At 33.9% G+C, this 15,854-nt stretch overlaps 1 protein-coding gene across 7 annotated transcripts in view; it reads left to right on the top strand.

Moving 5' to 3' along the window:
- LOC150102799 (cyclic AMP-responsive element-binding protein 3-like protein 1) overlaps window positions 1–15,231 on the top strand; it is a 384,285-nt gene extending 369,054 nt beyond the window's left edge. For all 7 annotated transcript variants that reach the window (XM_090399326.1, XM_090399325.1, XM_090399327.1 and 4 more), the window contains one exon: window positions 4,330–15,231. The gene's annotated coding sequence lies outside the window, so the exon portion shown is untranslated. The remainder of the gene's footprint in view (window positions 1–4,329) is intronic.
- The last annotated feature ends 623 nt before the right edge of the window (window positions 15,232–15,854 follow it).

The following is a 15,854-nucleotide window of genomic DNA, read 5'->3' as shown; positions in this document are numbered from 1 at the left end:
ACTGAACCCCGTTTGCCTCACTCAACTCAGAGATCTTACTATTCATTATCTCTGCTCTCCTTCTCCATTCACTATTGTCATATCTGGACAACATACTAATGACATTTCCAACAACACTATTATTAATTTACTAATTTAATAAGCCGAAAGGCTATTTTACCGGTGAAATGTTAATAGAAATGTTAATTTCTATTAACACTATTATTCTTTACCTGCCATAACTTTCTTAAGTTTCTATTGACATTCTTTTTTTCTCTCCAACTAAGTTATTTTTTCCCACAACTACCACTAATTTTGATGCCTGCTGTTCCCTTTTCTGCAATGCTTCAGTTATTTGTTTCATTGTTCCAACAGGAAAGTATGTTTTGTGCACTCTATTAGTCATATTTAGTGCACTTGATTAGTCGACTTTAATAAGTCACTCTGCCATATACTCTTTTTACTCTTTTGCTCTTCTTCTTTTTTTACCCCCCCCCTCACACTTTCACATGTTGCGCTTTTCTCCTTTCAAGTCATTCATTCCAACCAGCACAACCATATTATTCACTCATTCCATTTGATTACATAATGCTTCAGTCATGTCACAAACCTCCATGTCTGAGAAAATATAATAAAATGTTTAAACATACCAGCCACAACATTTGCAGGTGTAAACCAAAATGTGGATAAAGCCCGTGTGTTAAAACTCAGTTAGTCCTTAAGTTAAGTTAAGTTCTGGGAGAAACTTATGTTAGAGGCTTAATGGAGGAAAATAGCACTAAGAAAGGATTAAAAATCTTTGGTCACTTCACTCTCTTTTGTATCCTCTTCATCACAGAAACCCAGATAACAACATGTGCATAGTGTCTGCACTATTTCCATTGCATAGGGAATAGGGAACAGTTGGAAGATCTATCATTACTTGATTAGGAATATGAGCTGAATTCTATTTATTAACTTATGTGCTGGTATTATATCCAGCACATGAAACTAACAAATTGTTTATTGTGCTCTGAAGATGCTGGATACAATACCAGCAAAATATCAGCAAATAAGTTAATAAATAATATTATTTTCTTATTAATCTGTGTTCTCATCAATATTGTTAAAAATAAATTGATATGTACGGTGAACACATAAGCCTTTTCACGTGTTTTCACTACTACATGATTGCAAAAAAGCAGAATACAATTAGTCAAAAAATTAATACAGTAGTATAGTGCATATACATAGGCATAGTGGATACTAGATTCAACATTATTTCAAAACTGAATGTTTGTAGAAACTATGAAAGTTCATATGTTGACCTGAGAGCTTACGAGAATACACTTCTCAGCATCCCCAAGTTGCCTTAGCTTGCACTAATTAAAAGACATGGGTGCTTCCCAAGATGCTGAGGATTGTATTCTCGTAAGCTGTCAGGTCAATCAACTTACGAAACTTTCATAGTTTCGACAAACATTCAGCTTTGAAATAATGCTGGATCTAGAATCCACTTTGCCTATGTAATTTTACATCACTGAAATGAAGCTTTATGGCTCTTCATTTAGTTTAGTGCATGTTTCATTGCATGTGGTCAGATTCATTGGTCCAGGGCTGAGTTAAATAAATAAAACCTTAAAAAAAAAAAAAAATTGTGACCAAACTTTTACAGCTATCATTGAACAATCTTTTTAGTAATAAAAAAATGGCTTTTATAAAAGCACTTTCAGTTCTAGTGAACCTTCTGATTGGAAATAGTCACATGCTGAACATGATTTGTCACTCATAATGTTCCTTGGTTGGCCAAGGGGTTAGTGTATACACTCTCCAGCCAAGAAGCTGTGGATTCAAATCCCACCATGGGCATGGATGCTTGTGATTGTCCTAACTCTGTGTAGAAAAGGCATCTGTGACCCTACCACTTCTTTTAGCTGAAGATTTCAGCTAAAAGAAGTGGTAGGGTCACAGATGCAGTGGTAAGAAAACCTAATGAAGTACAGGAGTAACCATAGGGCATCAATTGACGTCTAATGTGAATTTGACGTACGTAATGTTTCCCGAGACAAAAATCTGTGGACTTCGTTTGTCTATAGTATTATAGATAACATGAACAAGGTAAATAATAAACTCCTCTATGGAATAGTAGATGAAGTTGATCTCCAGGAGAATGTTGGATGAAAATTATCTTGCAAATCAGAAAGTGACCCATTCACAAGATATCTCAGAAAGTAATCAGTCAAAAGATTTAAAGAACTTTTAGAAGCCTGGATAATTTTTCTGATAACCCTTGAACATATGGTTGCACCAGAGAGCAAAAATCTTGAATGGAATTTTAGCAGAATTGCATGAAGAGAAATGAATGCAGTTTGTGAACATGTAGGATGAGTTTGAGGGATGAATGAAACTATATAAGAGTGATGGAAGTCATTTAGGAGGATTGCTACTGGAAGAAAGTGTAATGAGTGATGTAAACAATGTATCAGTGGAAGTCAAAGATGATGTGAATGACCAGTAGAGTTGACTAGGTGAGACTGATGTGGTTGTGAATGGAGAAAAGAATGTGAGAACAGGAAAGCAAGTTGGACAGGGAAACATGATTGACCAGGGAGGTCAGGGGGACATGGTTTAATGAGAGTGGATTCTGAAAGTGGTAATGAATGCACATGTGGATGGACAGCATAGGAATGGAATGGCCATGAATACATGGGGGAGTTGAGTCAGGTGAGGAGAAGTCACTGACTGGGGAAAGCATAAGTAGGACTGGTTATAGACCAAGAAATGAATTGTTATGTTTATTTACAAATGTTAGAAATAAAGGAGATGAAATTGTTGCATGCATTGATTGAGTTTATGTGTCCAAAAATAGCTGGAATAAGTGAAACATGGTTGGATGAGAATGACATTGATAGGAATAGAAATGGGTGGATATGATGTTTTTCTTGAAGGTAGGAATGGCAAGAAGGGAGGGGAAGTGCTGCTGATGATAGCAAGGGAACTTATGTCTGCACAACGTCCAGAAAAGGTTGACTAAGTTAGCGTCGGGTCTATGGCATGTCAGATATGAGGAGAAGTTAAGGGAATGCAACTTACAGAGCCTTCTGAATAGATGAGGGAATATTATCAAGACAATATTTCATAGGGTAGAGGGAGGCAAGGATAGAACTAGAGGCTATCCATGAAAGCTGTAAAAGGGGAGTGAGAAGCATGTTCTTTGAATGGAAAGTGATTGGTGAGTGGAATGCATTGCCAGAAAATGTGGTGAGTACAGAAACTGTGAATGGGTTCAAGGCATGGCTCAGTCTTTTGTCATGAGAGAGTACAGATCTCCCACAATGAGTCCTTTGACTCCATGGAGATCAGATAATAATAATAATGAAAATGAATGCTTTCTGAAGAAGACAGGAAGAAGAGGACCATACTTATCTTCACTATAAGTTGCAAGTTATAGTTGGCCTATAGAAGCCTTATTTAAACTATCAAAATATCTGTTTTAGTGTTTGTTCCTTTTTTGTATTAGTTTAAATCTCTTCCCCATATCAAATTTTTCTCTATCCTATCCTACATTTTAGTGTGAATATTCTCATTTTACAAACATTTTTCTTTGCAATACTAAAGAATTAATAAAGAAAGACATTACCAAGTCATTTGACTTTGATACATTGTGATTGGAAAAGACATTGCTGTTCCTTCAATTTACAAATTGAAGGAACAGCAGTGTATTTTCCAATCACATTTACTGACATTAGTGTATGATATGAAACATTTTGAGCAGCATATCTTAAACACCTTTTCTCTCTGGACTGTTGTTTAGTTGTGTTGTTTATGATGTTTCTGCAGAGGGCCTCAGTAATTATAGATAACGATGTGTGTCTCTGCATTACATTGCATAAAACCTTACATTTAGGAATATTAACTGGTATCCCTATTCATTTAGTCATAAAAGACATTTCAAATGACAGTGTCAATATCAGCTTTCATTGTCTTCCCAAACTTTGCACTATCTGCAAAAGCTGATGATCTCAACATCTTAAACCATTATTTATGTTAAATGTCTTAGTTGTAAACAGAACTGTGACAATTAACTCATTGCTTTTTCAAATTGACCACTTGATCCATTGTCCATTCTAACTTATTGATAAAAATATCTGTTTCTTGCCTCTAATACCTATCTGTATACACTTACTACAAAAGTGTGGGTATGAGAGAGAGAGAAATTCCTTATAATTAACTGAAATGAAGGGATGTGGGAGGGAGCAGGGATTTCAGATAAAATATCTGTAAAAAATTTCTTATTTCACATTTATATTTTTGAAAAACAAATCAGTTTATAAAAAATATAATTATATTTTGTTTATTTTTATTTTGTAGGTACAGTAGATTAAAAATAGGTCGTTTTCATGTAAGTGGAAATCAACATAGAGAACATGCATTCCCTTACTAGAGTATAGATGAACAAGGACATTAGCATATGACTTTATCACTTCAGTATTTATTTTTTCCTTCATAAGAATGTAATTGGAACAGTTTTGAAAAAATTGTGTGCTGCAGTGTTTATTACCATTTTTTTAATATCTAAAATATTTCATAATGGATGACACTACTGTAAATTTTGCTATCTTATTATAATACTGCATTATCTGGATCCATTCTGAAATATACCCAGTATGAAATTTGGGCTTATCCTTTAAAATTATAGAGAATATGACAAACTCCCAATGGAGATTATGCTATTCTGTGGAATGATATTTGAAAGAATAGTAGAGTAAGGTAATAGGAAAAAAGCAGATATTTTCTGCATCTTAAATTAGAAATAGAATGATTAACTGTCATTGTTTTGCACTGCATTGTATTTGCATATGTTTCAAAAACTAATTTAACATGAATTTGGAAATCTATATGATATCGTACAATTTTGTGTTTGTGATAAACAATACATTGAGGGAGGGGACTTAGGGAGAAAACTTCATCTTCTTTTATTCATTCAGCCTCTTCAAGTGCCTAATGGAACTTAGTATGTGTTTCATCCAAATGAAGACCAAGATTACATCTAGATCCAAAACTTGCATCTATCCATCCAGCTTAAAAAATTAATTTCATCATAAAGACTTACTATTAATAGTGACAAATTACAGCATTATTTTAAAAATTTCATTATCAAATAATAATCATTACTACTAAACCTCATCGAATCAAGATGTAGTAGCTCCTCACCTATCAAACACAGTGCTCATCATACCACACATTGAATTTGTTTAATCTTTTCATGTACACAATGCACAATCAGGAAATGCATTCCACTTGCCTACCATTTTACTCTCCAAGCAAATAAAAAAAGTTTCTTCCCAGTTCCTTACTCACACAACTACAGGGGTTCCCTCTTGTTCTGCCTATCTCCTGCCACTCAGTGAAGAATCTCTAATTAATCTACATTAAACAACTTACCACATTAATTAAATGTCTGAATGACATCAACTCCACTCTGCAACCAAGGCTGTAGGTTGGAATCCTACTGTGGACATGGATATTAGCATCAGATGACAGATGAGTTTTGTTGTGCTGTGTGACATCACCACCCCACTTATTGGAGGCTTGAAAAATTTCCATGTTTGGCCTCTACAGCAGGGTTTCTGGACTATGTAAAAAATAAATTTAAAAAATAATGCAATAAATAAATAAAAATCCTTAGCCCACTCACGATTCGAATGTACTATAAGTTTACAAAAACTTTTTTGTGACAGTCACATAAAAAATGAGTCTAGAAAACGTGCTACTTGGCAACTAGAATCAAACATATAACAGCATTCTACATTTCATCTAGTAGTATGGATATTATCAGAAGGCTATGTGGTCATCCTAGGCTGATGATGGATTGCATAAATTTTGTTCATAATTAATCACTTTTCTAAGGTCATTTGTAAGCAGCAGTTTTTAACATGTTCGCTGCCAACTACGAGTATACTCGTAAGACTATGCTGAAGTAGCGTGGCAGCGAACATGTTAACACCACGTGATGATCCTGAGAAATGAAACCATTAACTTAGTCACTATCCCTGATATTTCTCCCTAGCATCATGTTAACACCATCAGAACAAAATATTAACTTGGAGTTCATATAATCACAAAATTTATTTAGACATTCCATCAAAGTATTGGAAATGTATTGTGCACTCGATGTTGTCATTTCTTTTAAATGTATGAAAAGTCTATAAGTGGCATAATTGGTTCAGGTACATTTTGGTTTGACATTCTACAGAATGCTCAGTTAAGAGACAAAAATACATTTATGTGGTGGTTATGTCGTGTAGAAGGGCAAGTCTTCCACAAGTCCTGGAACTTCAAGGAGGTACCATGTATTAATGTATCAGCAATGTATTTATTTTTGCAAATGTTAATTCATCAATTATTATACAGATTATTTTAGCATTTTGTTTTATTGTTTTTAAACATTACTTTAGTCTGCTTTGAGATTACTATACCATTCTAGTTAATAATCCCCAATTTAGTTACAATATTGACAATTTTTTCCCCTCTCTTATATTTCTAATGTGGCATCTATATCAGTGATGTCTTTCATTTCACAAGACCATAGTAAAATTTTGACTTATTATTTTGGTATTTAAAGTTTTAACCATGTTTAGATTTTTTTTCATTCTCGAATATTTTCTTGGATTTTTAAATGTGCACTAGATAACAAATGTACTTTAATATTTTTATATATATAAATTTTTATATATAAAAAAATGCTTGTGTAACATTTAAAGTTCTGCATGCATTGCCTAATATGAAATACATTCTGATGTAAATGTATTACCAGAACATATTTTGCCTTCTTGCTCCTAAAGATGCTGTTTTCAAGTAATTGCATTTTTGCTAATTGTCTTGTATTATGAGCCAGGTATGACTTTATGAATTCCATACTCAGCTTTGACTTTATAATAATAATAATAATTATTATTATTATTCAGGCCTCCATGGAGTCAAAAGACTCATTGTGGGAGGTCCTTCCTAGTAAACACAAAGTCTGTCATACCACTCCTTAAACTCATTGACCGTTCTTCCCCTCACCACTCTATCAAGCAATGCATTCCATGGTTCAACCACCCTCCATGCAAAGAAACCACTCCTCACCCTCTTGCTCACAGCTTCCTTTTGCAACTTCCAGGGATGGGCCCCCTTGTCATCGCTCCTTCCTGTTGTTCCACCAAGCGAAAGAACCTTTCCCCCCCAGTATCAACCCTGTAACTACCTCTTAACAGTTTAAAAGTGTCAATCATATCACCTCACCTTCTTCTATCTATTGAACTCTGCAGTCCACATTCCTTCAGCCGATCCTCATAACTAACATTGTACAGCCCTGAAAGCATCTTATTATTGCCTTCAAATCTCGTGCACCAAATTTGAGAACAATAGTCTAAGTGTGATCTGATCAGGATTTTATACAATGGAACGATAACTCTTTTGTCTCCCCTACTTCCTCCAATGCAGCCTCCCATCAATGTATCCCAAAATTTAAGACTTTACATCCCACAATGCCATTCTTCCACAATCATTTCTCCTCCTACTGGCCACATCTGCTCTTCACTTGTCTCCTTATATCTCTTCCATAGTCTCTTTTTCACATGCAGTTCCTGTTTAATATTATTGTTTGTCATCCACTTTACACCAAATTGTGTCCTCTTCTTCACTTGTGGAATACTGCTTACTATTGATGCTAACAAATATTCCTTCACAATTTCCCAAGCACTAATGATATCCCGGCCTTCCAATTTCTCCCTGCATGAAACTTCCCCAAGTTGATGTCTAAGACTATTATAATCACCTGCCTTATAATTTCACATATGTTCCTGTCTCTTTGATACTCCATAACAATCATTCTTCTTGCACTTGCCAAGCTCAACTGTCTAAACATCTCCTGTTCCCCATCACTCTGTGCTCCTTGGTTTGTAGCAATGCCCCACTAAATATTCCGTCTTACCCATCTCTGCCTCACACCTTCCAAAGACTTATGTCCACTCTTGGTGGACATAAGCCATCACTTATCATAAGTAGTACTCAACCACATAATTTTCCCTTCCTATCCTACCTAAAAATTGCTGTACCCTGCTACTTCTATTCCTTTTATTATATTGTCTTCCATCTAGTTTCCCTGCATTCACACCGACTCATTCAGAACAGCAATCTCTTCAGATGCCTATGTCCTTCCTTATTCAAATACAAGCAGTCTCTCACCTACAATTCCTCTCTGTCCTCAAATGCCCTCCAAGCATCCACATATTCCAATCCTCTCTTCTGACACATTCTATCTATTATGTTATTCAATACTACTGCTCTTCTGCTCAGCTCGTCACTATCATACCTAGGCAACACGCACACTATCTTTCCTCTCTGTCTTCTTTCGTACAACCTCAAGCAAGAATCTCATATCTCTCACTGCCCAATTTACATTACCTCTCAAATCATTTGTTCCTACCGTCACAATCATCTCATCCACCCTTTCACCCCCCTCTTAATTGCCATAGTCACATTTTCTATCATTCCTCCAGGCAAATACTCATCATGCACACCACGAATCATTGAGTCCCCATGCATTACATCTCTTACCACCCTGTTCCTCAGTTGCTCCCATGCATCCCTCATTCTCTCTCCTCTTAACACTTTTTCTCTGTGTTCCCCTACTTACCTGCCTTCCTGACATCACTCTATCCCTGGTTCCAGTGCTTCCTCGCATTCTTCTCATTTCCTCTCTCCTGTTCCATGGTCATTAAGGAAAATTTCTTCAAGTGGTAGCATGGACTGAACAGAAAAAATAATAACATCTTGCAATACAAGAACTCCGTTTCTGAAATTTTCAAGTAACTTGAGGAGCATTGGGGGGGGGGGATTTGAACACAGTCAAGAGATTTAATTCTGCCATCTCATTCAGAATCACATCTTCTGGATATGACTGTGATTGAGATGCCATCTTTACTACCAGACTTTTTTGGGGGGGTGGGGGTATGCAAGCAACACTCAAGAACACATCACATTTATGTAGCATTGCAAGTCAAGTGGTTATAACAGACTTAGAACTAGCTTGAAATACCAAGGTTCAAGTATGGCAGCTAACTAAATATTTGTTAACAACAGCAGCATCAAATCTTAAAGTGAGAAAGATAAACGAAGTTGCAGAGAAATTGTCATCTAGGAAAATCAAATTGGGATTACAGTGGAAAAAGAGACTAGAAAGGTATAAAAAGAAGTGGAGAGCACTTGCATGAGGAATATGTGACTCAAGATAGGCACTCACCAGTGTAGTAAGGAAGCAAAGATCAGAATATTGAAAAGACTAGCACTGAAATCCAAGAAAACCTGCAGGAAGTTATTTCATTACCTAGCCATTTAAAAAACAACTACTTGTGGAAGAATAAATTAAATGGATAGAAAAGGTAGATAGTTTGATGAATGATGTAGATGACATATGGCTTTTTGATATCTTTATGAAGGTTATTCATTTTGGTGGAAAAGACTTTATTCCTAGAAGGATAGGGAAGGATTGAGGAAATGAATAAATAATGCACTTTTATAAATACAGGTATCCTAGATGTCAGTAAGTTGGTGTATAATGAAACGTCTCCATGTTTTTAAGGAATATTCTAAGGAACTTAGAATGCCAATGACCTAGTTATTCAGTGGAAGTTTTGTAACTAGAAAGTGCTTACCATTGCATAAGAACATTGGTAAAAATGAACTCATCAAACTATAGATGCCAATTTATATTTGTTTTGTATTTTGTTTAGATTTTGGAAAAAAAATTAATAAAAGATCATATACAGAAGTTGGGCAGTTTGGGTGATATTATTTATGAAGCTCAGCATGAATTTGATAAAACAATACTTTTTTTTCAGCAATAATACCATATTGCTTTATTTTATAATAAAGCAATATGGTAGTGAGGAAATTGCATATACTTCAATTTTTCTGGATTTTCAGGAGGAATTAACAGCTTCCTCTGTGACCATTTGATGCTTTAGTTGCAGCAAATATGTATTGATATTGGCCTAGTGAACTGGATTGATAATTAGCTGTCTGACAAATCAGAAAATGGTATATTTGGGTTGGGGGAAGGAGAGATATAAAGAAAGTTGCAAGTGAAATTCCGCAGTACTCAGTACTGGGACCATTACTGTTCGGCTTTTGTCACATTTTGTTGATGACTTGCAGGCAAATATTTAGTCTTTTGAATTTTGGCATGCAGCTGGGAAAGATTGTTAGAAATGTTTTGGGCTCTTCAAGAGATTTGAATGCCTAGAGAGCCAGGTGGATAAGTTTGTATGCATAATACAACTAAGAATGAAGCTTGAACTTAAAGATTCACAGATAGAAGGCTACATGTTGTATTGGTGGTAGAGATGACAAAGGACTTTGGTGTAATGGTGGACAGAGTTGAAATTTTGGGGATTGCAAAGGGTACACAATCCAGACAAATGCTACAGTAATGAGAATGAGTGATCAACATAAATATTAATATGGCAATTCCATTTAAGGTCATGATCTGAGCACATATAGACCACTGTGATCATATCTAATTTCCTGGATTTCAAGGGAAAGAAAACTTTAGAAATGTTATGAAGGTGGGACAATGTAAGGTTTGTGAAATATTGTCTGAGGATAAGTTTAGAGCACATAATCTGCGGAGTTTGGTACATGGAAGTTAGAGTTAAATTATTGAATCAGATATATGGTTGGAAAGTATTTATCACACAAGGGAGCCATCTAGGAAATTTTCAAGAGAAAGTAGTAAATGGGATTCTTCATCTGAAGAATTGTCAATGCATGGAATGCATTACCCTGAGAAGGATGTGGGAATGCAGAATACAGTGGTACAGTATAAATGCCACTTAAACTGGACCACCCATAGTAACTACTGCACCTCCATGAAATTCCAATGATGATAATATTCTGCTCTCCTTTTCCAAAATTATCACCATATCACATGCAAAAAAATAATACATTGCTTACTGTTTTGCATCACCTTTAGCAGCTTCCAAAGTAGATGTTGGCCAAGGGGGGGATAGCATATTTGATCAACTAACAGTCTGTAAGTTTCAACACCACTGTTACCATGGATTTTGATAAATGTATTTTGCATGTATTTCTTTCCCATTTGAGGCCATCACCCTGTTTACTGGAAAACTGATGTGGCTTGGAGGAAGGGGAGAAAATCTGTCTCTTTGAGCAAGGTTTTGATATTACATACTGGATGTATCAAGGCCCTATAAAGAGGAATAACAACTTCCTTATCTCTACTTGTTAATGTGTTCTTCAATAGCCAAGTAGAGATAAGGAAATTGTTATTCCTCTTTATAAGGCCTTGATACATCTGCATCAGGATAAACAAATTACATGCTGTGCATCTCCAAATGCATAACTTTACATTTCTCCACATTAAACTGATACCCATTATCTTTTGCCCATACTGACAGCGTATTTAAATAGTCCTGCAAGCTCTCCACATCACCTTAATTAACTGTTACACTATGTAATGTTTGCAAATTTGAAATGCATTATTCCTCTCCTTAGAATCACTGACAGTATACTCACAATTGCCTGTACTAACCCATTCTGTTTGTTCACCATTCTCTAAGCAAGAACAGTCCTTCCACTTTGATAACCACATTGTTATATACAATATCCAGGGGTGATGACCTATATTTTCTCACCCTCCTTTTGTATATTACAAAAAAATCTGTATCTATCCTATTATGCCTTAGTAATTTATGTTTTTATTGTATCTCCTCCCCCTCTTTTCCACTTACCAACCAAATTTTATGACTTATAAACCTTGATCTTCACAGGGAACAGTCCACAGACATGTCACCATCTTTGTCACCTGCCTCTGAATCCTCTCCACAGCTTCATCACAAGAAACCAGTTGTCAGTCCACCAACACCACCAAATCCCTTATCTCCTGCCTCCTGTAATATATTCATTGAGTATTCTTCATCCTATCTTTGCTTTCTGAATTTTAAATCTTTCACTTTGCAACACTGAATTGGCAATTCCACTCATGCATTCTATTCCATGTTGCCCTGTAAAATCACGACATCTACTCTGCTCCTCTCAGTTCTTCCTAACTTTTCACTGTCGGCAAGTAACTGTGCATCTCCATTTTAAATCTTTCCCAATATCATTTAAAATATGAAAGTTAAACAGAGGCCTGAGTCATATAAAAAAAAAATCTTGAATAATGATAAGAAGGAATTCAAACTATTGATTGTCTAAACTTTGTTCGCTAATTTACCGATATCATGATCTCTTTGGATAGAATAACTTAATTTAGGTGATTAGAATGCTCTGCTAATTGCAAAGCTGAAATGGAGAAAAATGCAGTATTATAAGAAGTGTTTACAGTTTATTTATATCAAGTCTTTGAAACTTTTTGTTAAAATTTTTGCAAATATATGCTTCTAGATATTAACTGGCTGTCACTAAGATTTTTTAAACTTCTTTAATTTTGTGTGTCTATTGTGCCTTAACCTGTAAATACTTAGACACTTCTAAAGCAGGATTAGTATTTCCATGTTTTCCATGACCACTTCATATCTTGTCAGACAAAATGTATTAAATACATATATATATATATATATATATATATATAATCTATTTTTTTGTGAATGTTTTTCACAGAATTCTTGTAATTCGTGTGAGTACATTTTTACTCTAAATCTGAAATAGTTCAGAAACTGTTACTTCCTTGTCTTCCATTTAAGCCATTGCCATTCATGGGTTCAAATCCTGAAGAAATATTTAGTAAATACAATGTCTATTACTATCCAATTTTCAAATATCCAGATGTGCATTTAACCAATGCTTGAATAGGCTAATGGCATCTAACTCCTGTAAAAGTGCTATGTGACCATACATTCAATAGCTATGCCTTCAGTTAACCAGCCAGCAAATATTTCCTAACTTGATTAGATAATTGAAAGACTATTGCAATTCTTAAATTCTAAGACCTAATGCAGTTTATGTAAGTTACATTAAGGCTTAATAGATTGGTGAAGATTTTTTTATCATTCATAATTTCAGGAAATGCACCAATTTTCAGAACGAAAAATGTAACACTAAACTATCATCTTGGCTAAACATTTTCTCAGCAGTATTGTACAAGAACCTCTTTATAGTTTGAAATGTTATTTTCCATAAGGAAACAAATGTTTGCATTTGATGGTTATAAAATGAACTTAATTTAAAAATCAAGTTCAATAGTTAGTTTATAATTACAAGTAGTTCATATAATAAGAATATATCATAATATTAAAGCAAACATAATGAAAAGATTTCTGTTGTTAATATTTTAATGTTAATTATTTAAGTTAAAAAATGGACTGTGAAAATGTATAGAAATTCACATTTATCATTTTATCCTCCTCATTTATATAAGTTCAGGAAAAACATTAGTTGCAGGCCACCTGTCTCAGTGATGTACAGTATACAGCTGCATAACTATATTTGAAGACTTGCCATTCTGATTTAGTTATACTTCAGTGCCTTAAGTATATCATTAAGTGTGCCAAAATGGCAATTTCTGTGTATGAAACTAAGAAGTAGAGAATGCAAAGTATACTTTCTTACATTCCAAACTCATTTTCAAGGAGAGAAATACAGAATATTGACTGTAAAAACTGTGCAATGTGCGAAATGATTGTGTAACTTCATTTTTATTTTTTAGAATTACTGAAAATATCACCATTTATTTGCAGAAATAAGCATGTACAAGATAAATGCATTGTAAATAACATATTGCAAAATTATATCATTAGTGACTGTTAATTTTGTGTTTATTGGTACTTAAATGTTTTGAGGGGAGTGCCTTATGGGCCTGTATTTACAGAGCAACTAGTCTATTCTTTATGCCTATGTGCACTAATTTTATATATAAACATACATAATATATATGTATATGTGTGTGTGAATGTGTATATATACGTGTGTGTATATATATATATATATATACATGTATGTATATCAAGATATATTTTTGCTTATGGTTTGGGTGATAATTTTATTGGGACCATATTGCTGAATCACATTTTTGTGCAATGAATGTAGCTCAAAACATTTACATCTGCAAAAGAGAGACATATTTTTGATGTAGCCTTTCCAATGAGGCATTTAAAGAAAAGTGTATTATTGGTCCCTTTGGTTTGAGGGATGGATGAAATGTTGCCTGCATTTATTTAAAATTGTAGCGTAATATGCTACATGCACTTTTTTTTTTTTTTACTTGGTTTAGCACATAACTAAATCATAGTCTAATTATTGGCATTGTTGATAATATATTGAGCTCTAATTTTTAAACTTTAACTACATTTGTTATTTCATTCAAAGATATATGTCACTCTGAAGTGTGTGTGCAATTGTGAATGAGTGTGTGTGTGCATGCCTGTGCTTCATATTATAATCATTGAAGACTATATTCTTACATTAAAATGAAATGATATATAGTTCCTTGCCTATGCAATACACATTAATGTGAGCATAATTTATTTGTATTGTTTGTAGGAAAAGACTGCTCACTTAAAGTTTATTTATTTATTTAAAACTAGAATCAGCATATTTTTGAATCTCAATTTCCAGAATAAGCTTGCAAAACATACAGCATTATCTAACAAAATATTCCATAATTTATTAAATGCTATCTGCAGAAGTTTCTTCATACATTTGGAATCCATTGTTTCATAGAAAATATATATAACATGTTTTACATTTGTCCTCATATCTATAAAATAAAAGCAAAGTGGATATGTTACATTCATGTGTATTAAAGTGAGCCATCAGTTATTACTAATTTTGTTGTAGTTTAAAAATGTATTCATTTTTTTGTAGATACATATTATGTGCTTGAATAACTCAAGATAGGAGAGAAAAGAAAAACAGTTTTGAATTATAACATTTCTTTTTTTTTTTTTAAGAAAGGATTTACTTGAATAATTGTATACAGAATTTTTTCAATAATGGATTTGATTTATAGTTGAATTCTGATTAAAGTGCTTAAATGGATACCAGATGTAATTTGGCTATAGCTTGTTAATTTTTATAACAATTGAAGTTGTGCAAACTGATAAATAAAATTTTCAAATTCAAATGCTAAGGTACTGTAATTTTGCTAATTATGCCTGAAATAATTTGTTTCTAAAAATAATTCTGAATGTATTTTCTCTGTTCTTAAAGCTTTAGAATGTGGACACTGCACAGTGACATGAATAAAGAAATGCATATTTATCATTATTATTGCATTATACATAATGCAATTTTTTGTGTTTTAATTTACAAATAGATGTTCATTTATAAATATATTTATTTGTGCAGTAACCCTAGAGAAGCAACAGTAATATATATATATATATTTTTTTTTTTTTTTTGATAATTGATTATTACAATATGCTAACTGAAATGGTACTAGAAGAATGCTGCCACTTTCATATAAATTTGTGATACTTAGTGTTTCTTTGGTTGCCTAAATCAACCAAATCAAAGGAGGAGTTGAATAAGTTGGATGAGCAGGCAAATGAATGGGACATCAGATGAATCCCCAACCTTGATGGGAGGGTATATACTTTGTTGGTGGAACTGTACAAGAGGAAAGGGACCTTGGGGTGATGATTGATAGAAACTCGAATTTTACAGGATATATTGCACAAGTGGTGAGGGTAACCCAGAGAATTACCCTCAGGAATACTGCAATAATTACTGACCAGCAGAGAGAGAGAGAATAGTGGTGATTCCATGGTATAAAGTCCTGATCAGACCACATCTGGATTATTATGCTCAGATTTGGTCACTGAGATTTGAAGGGGATAAATTAACCTTAGAAAGGGTGCAGAGGCAGATAATGAAAATGATTTCAGGAC

Source organism: Typopeltis vanoorti, chromosome 10 (assembly GCF_054136105.1).
Source record: "Typopeltis vanoorti isolate ZY-2024b chromosome 10, IOZ_Tvanoo_1.0, whole genome shotgun sequence".
Classification (NCBI taxonomy): Eukaryota; Metazoa; Arthropoda; class Arachnida; order Uropygi; family Thelyphonidae; genus Typopeltis; species Typopeltis vanoorti.
Note: the sequence above shows the minus strand (reverse complement) of the source record. Positions and strands in the feature narration are given on the sequence as shown.